The sequence below is a fragment of the Halyomorpha halys genome, unplaced genomic scaffold (genome assembly GCF_000696795.3).
Source record: "Halyomorpha halys isolate HHAL.00 unplaced genomic scaffold, Hhal_1.1 Scaffold150.1, whole genome shotgun sequence".
NCBI lineage: Eukaryota > Metazoa > Arthropoda > Insecta > Hemiptera > Pentatomidae > Halyomorpha > Halyomorpha halys.
This window is the reverse complement of record NW_027113424.1, coordinates 708,896-715,231: the sequence shown is the minus strand read 5'-3', so window position 1 is coordinate 715,231 and position 6,336 is coordinate 708,896.

The window sequence follows — 6,336 nt, the reverse complement described above, 5'->3', positions numbered from 1 at the left end:
ATTTGTATGTTAATTAGTTAAATTATACGTAAGAACCGTATGTTATTGATTATAGGAACATGGTCCGGGTGGCGGTCAAAAAAGGTACAAAATAGTAAGAAAACTATTTTATTAGCAACCAATGTTTTGCCTCACTTTGTAAGGCTTCATCAGGGCTAATTGAGAATAAGATATAAACATAGTAAAACTGTTGCAGACCAATTTTTATGTTATTAATAAATAGTTTTTCTAATAAAATTTGTTGAACTTTCTTGACAGCCACCTGAAACATCTTGAATCTATATTGGTTAATTATCTCTAAGTTCATTTCATTCTTTTAGCATGTTATATTTTTTGTAATGTTACACTAGTATCATGTACTAAATATTTTTCATACTTTCTCTTTTTATATCGTATGTATTATACTACTTTAAGGTTTAATGTCTTATTATATTTATAATATCTTTTTTTCATTAAACTGACATTTATAACTTATTTCCCCAGTCCGGCCATCTGACTTAACCTTAACCACTCACCAGACTGGAGATTAGTACTCTCATTTTTCCATTATTTTTATTTTTAAATTGTTTAATTTTCACAATATGGTCATAGTCTTCTAATAGTTTACAATATATTTTTATTGTCATAATGCGGGGTACAATATTTTTCGTATTTTGTATCCTGATGAAGTCCTGCAACGTGGTATGCAAAATAAATATTTTTTCTTGTAATTTAATTACTTTTTTTTACCATAAACCATTAAAAATAACTATAAAAACAATTAAATTGCATAAAATAATCAACAATTACTTAACGGAGAAATACAAGAATACGAGGCTTTATTTATCTAATTTACAAAGATCTTGATTAAAAAAAAAAAGTGTATTTAGAAGTTAATTCCTCACCATTTGGTCAAATTGCTGGTAATGACAAATGTTCCCTTCAATGTTAAGACAAATGGCGTAAATGTAACCCAACACCGGGAGCCCAACTGAAGCCTAGTCCTAATTGTCTGTTTGAACTGGGCCCTGTGTGTACAGCTGGAGAAGCCAGCACCGCTTGTACTAGGATTTCCACAGCTTCCTTTATTTTACCACTAATAATAGGTTTTATTACGTAATGCCTATGAGAAATTAATCTGAAATCTAGTATCAAATTAGTATAACACTTCGAGCCGTTGTATGGATTATAAAGAATGTCAGAAATTCACTGAAGTGTGTATAGCTTGATTTACAGGAATAAATTTTCTATCATCCATATTGGTTTCTTACCAATAATAGAACAATAATAAATTTCTCACCAATAATAAAATAATAATAGATTTCTTACCAATGATAGAATAATAATAGATTTCTCACCAATAATAGAAGTTTTAGATATTTTTAAATTATTTTTTTAAGTATTTGAATGCCTAGGTAAAAATACTTCCTATGAATCTTTTTATAAGAACACCTTAATTGATTTTGACCATATTTGTTTCTTCAATAATTTGTTTTCTACATTATAATAAGCTGAAAGGGTTCCCTTCAAATGCTGTTGAATCATTAATCATTTAATTAACTTTGAAATATATCTCTCATCTTAATGATAATTTTATATAAAAACTATTAAAGAATAATAATATTAAAAACTGTTATAAAAAAAATAATTAAAAAATTAATTTCGCTAGTTTTGGAATGCAACGTCTCAATTTAATAATATTTTTGATAAAACTTAAAAAATATTAGGTCCTTATGTATATAAAATTGATAAATCAAATTTTATTTTAAGATTTCTTTAATGAAAGTTCCATAAATTTTATTTATATCAACCGACATCCTGTTTAGTGCACTGCAGTGAAGTTTAGAACAAAGGGCGACAAATAATTATTTACCATAAAATATTATATTTTACTTTTAATAACTTTAATATAAATTTCAAGAAACTAAATCTCAATAAAATATTATATTATATTTGTCTAACAAAACCTTTATTGGAATACTAAGGTATGTTGGTAACTAGGCAATTAATTAATATATTTTTATTCACAGTCACCATATTTAGAGAATAGCAATACATCTTTAAGTTAGTATAAATAATTCACATTACTTACATAAAATAAGTTTATAAGTAATAAATCATAAAGAACATTTCGACATAAAACGCAGAGACTTTCTTTAGCCTTATTTTTTTAAGCCTTTCAATCACGAACAATTCAATAAGAAATTATAATTTCGTAGCTTCTGAAAGCGATGAACATTCAGCGATATGATTAATAAAAGAAAACCTTTTATATTTATATAAAATTGACCTTATAACTTCTTCAAATATGAAGAAGATGGTCAGGGTTGTGGTCAAAAAAGAACAAATAGTTTTTAACTATTTAATGTCCGACGTTTCACTCTACTTTGTAGGGCTTCATCAGAGCTGTTCAAAGCGATACCAAGAGACAGGTCTGGTTAACCTATAGCTTTGAACAGCCTCGACGAAGCCCTACAAAGAGGGGCGAAACGTCGGACATTAAATAGTTAAAACTATTTGTTCTTTTATGACCGCGACCTTGACCATCTTCTTCATATTTAAAAAAAACTGGATTTTGCACGGTTAAACTTTTCTATTCTCTTAATGTGTCAAAAGATACCTATAGGAAACAAAAACAATCTAATCTTTATAAGAATTAGTTCAATTAGTCATTTATTTTTCTATACTTATAACTTATATAGTTCATGTAATGGTTGATCACGAAAATATCACAAGGATTGTTATCAGAGATTCACCTAACTTGAATCAAATTTATTTCCACTTTTGTTTTTTTTAGACAATGAATTTCAAACACAACTATGCCCTTCAGATTGGTCTGTAAATTTGACTCATTATCATCTTGTATCCATACATTGTTCTACTTCTCGTGCCATCGATCATTTGTATACATTTACATTTACAATTTATTCAATCGTTTATTCATGTAATTAAGATGTGTACTTATTAGTTACTAGGGTCTATGAATACACTCATACCAATCTCATATTATATGTCTTCATGCCTCTGTTTGTAGCCCGGATGATGACCAACCATGTGAGTAGAAGCTACTCATGAATTCCAACTGCTTCAAAATTTACGAAACAAACTCTCTAAACCCAGTGTTTACAATAAACATTGCCGTATTGTACCTTGATGTAATCAGGTCTGCAAAGGCCGTTCATTCGGCTTTATTTTTTATTTTGTAATCTATATTTGTATGTTAATTAGTTAAATTATACGTAAGATAAAACATAATTCTGTTTACATACATAAATAGTTGACCGTATTATTTTAAATTATAAAGAAAATGGTCATGGGTGCGGTTAATAGAAAAAAAAAAGTTACCAACGTTTCGTCCCACTCTGTAGAGATTCATTAGGCCTGTTTAATAGCCCAAAATAGCCCAGATGAAGTTCTAAAGAGTGGAGCCAAACGTCAGCAAATAAATAGTGGTTAAGTATTTTTATTTTATTTTGATCGCACTTCTAACCATTTTCTTCATTATAATTCTTTTTAAGTTTATTATCGCAAATAACTCCTGACCTAGTGTTCGAATTCGACAGTAGCAGATAATTATTTATACTGTTACTGCAGCGGAGAGTCAACGCTGTGGGGTCGGGAGCCCTCCTAGGGCACACACAGCCTCAATGAAGTGGGTACTCTTAATTAGGGGGAAAACGTGGTACTAGAGCGTGATCATGAACAAATCACCTCCTTGAACAACTTTTGTTCAAGAAATACTGCTACCTTACAAAGAATTGAACCACTGAGCTGTCGTGGGTTGTAGAGAAACAATTCTTTAGTTTTTGGTTTTTTAGCAGTAATAAGCCGTAAATTATATAGTTTATTACTAATTTTTTTTTCACATTTGCAAGATTAAAGCCTGAAATTTTCGTGTACATTCTCCACGTGATACCGAACTATTTTCCTTAACTATCCGAAAGTTTTCCTCAGCAAACATTGATGACATTGGATTCCACGTAAAACAGACTTCTTCTCTCCTTCGGCCTGGGCTGCAAGATAGTAGGAACATAAAATCAAATATAGAGCATCATACGGATTTTTTTTTCACTCACTTCCATCCTCCAAAATAATTTCTATATATTTTCTGATCTATACGCTCACAAGAATGAAGCTATTGCTCTACATCAGTTGCGATGTAGGTATTTTTGGATTCCAAACGAAAACATTGAACGGAATATTGATTACATCTACAAAATCACCCAAATGTTACCTTAATATGTGTGTAATATCACATTTTTTTGAAACTATTCAAGTCCGGATATTATTTTAATTATATAATTACACTAAACCTACCACTGTAGGTTTTATACTTCATAAATGAACAAAGTTATAATTATGATCGATTATTTGTATATTATATTTGGAATTATTGTTATACAATACTGAATGACGAAATGTATAACATAACATTTCCCGTGCCAACTTATATTATTTATGAAATAATATAAAAATAGGTTTATATAATTTTCTTTCAAAGTTATTGGTAACTGGTGGGGAGAACTAATCCAGCAAATGGGTCTAGTGATCCTTTTTGACAAACCCTGGCGCTATTTTAAAGTTCCCACCGTGTACTAACCAAGATGTCAAGATACATTTCTTGGGACCGCCGAGAAATAAATATTGACTGCTCCAGGGGGGAATCGAACCCACAAAGTTCCGAATCGAGCGCACTAGTCCCTTTATTCAAAGGTGAGAATAAGTAAAACTATTTGTGATTTCAGGAAGGTTCATGACGCTTTGAACTTCTTTTTGGCGATTTTGGTATAGTTAAATTTTAGTTAGATGTATTAGTTGAATACAATTGTACTAATATTCTTTTCATATTACTTATTTTAATGTATTATATTACTTAATTTATTTATGGTTGTTTATATTGATTGTTATATGCGGTGTACAAAGTGTATACAAATACCTTATTTATTTGCAATGAAGTGATTCGATATTGTTTTTTTTTTTGTTTTTTAGTTTTATACACTAGGGAAAAAAAACATAAAAAATCAATAAAGTAAATAATCAATAATGAAGAAATAAAAAATTAATACACCAGGTAAACAAATAATATGAATACAATAAACAAGTTTTTTAAAATTCAGGTTTCAATTTTTGTTTATGAGAATATGTTTGGTATGATTGTGGGTACATATTTTTAGCCATGTCTTTTCATATTTTAGTTATTGTGTATCGCTGCTTTGCACATTTGACAAAAAAAAATGTTTTGTTTTATTTTGAAATTCACGTATTTTAAAGATATTTCTGCAGACAGAGATTTCTTTCTCTAATGTTTAAACGGTCCCAAAACTAGAAGGGTGGTCAAAAAATAACACAATTTGCGGTACTATCTATGGAATACGTCAAATATAAAATAAAATCAACTTTTATTACTCCATGTAAGGTTATTTTACTATTTTTATTTCATTATTATTTTGTTTTTTAAATTAATAAAAATAACATACAGTATTCAAGGTTGTAACAGCTAGGTGGCCAACACATTGTCTGTAATAGTAAATTCAATTCAACAAGTTGACAGGAAAGCAGCCGACCATTGATATGACTTTTAAATTAGCGCATAGATTGGCTGATAAAACCTTCATGTAACTCGATAAGAATGCAAAGTGAGCTATTACCGCTGAATTGAGCGGCCATGATAGGCCGGCATTGGGGGGGGGGGGCATGATAGGCCGCTATTGAGAAGTCAAGTCCAGAAGGAGGGCTAAATAGAGTATAATAGGTGTTTTGATTATTTCCAGTTTATATGATCGATAAGCGAGGGTCTGCCAGCGGCAGGCTCCAGCTCCAGCACAATGCCCTAAGTTAATTATCATATAAAACGATCTTCTTATTGTCCTCACCCCCGGGCTTATTCACCGCCAATTTGCTCCTCTACTGTTTGTTTCTGCCAACAATTAGAGTCATTCCCTCCTCCCCCAGAGATCCTGGAAGCGCGGCGGTTCAATGCGACATTCCAAGAATTTTAAAACAAAAACTCCCTTATTAACAATTTCGTAACATTATTCAATATGAATAATCTATATGAAATGGTCTCTAACTGGTTCTAACTTTTAATATAATTTTTTACGATAAATTATTTTTCCTTTTTTTTTTGGATGAATTAGCTCTTTTAAAAGTATATATAAGAGGCTAGTTTTGTAAAAAAAAATGTTGAATTTTTATTTTAAACGAATGCACTTACATTTATTTAAAATACATTAGTAACATTGCGCTATCCAATGAATTTAAAAATTTGCCAAAGCCAAACAAAAATAAGTGTCTTCGTTTTAGTCCTTATAAGACGTCTACCTATTTTTTCTATATTAAATATTAGATATACAAGCT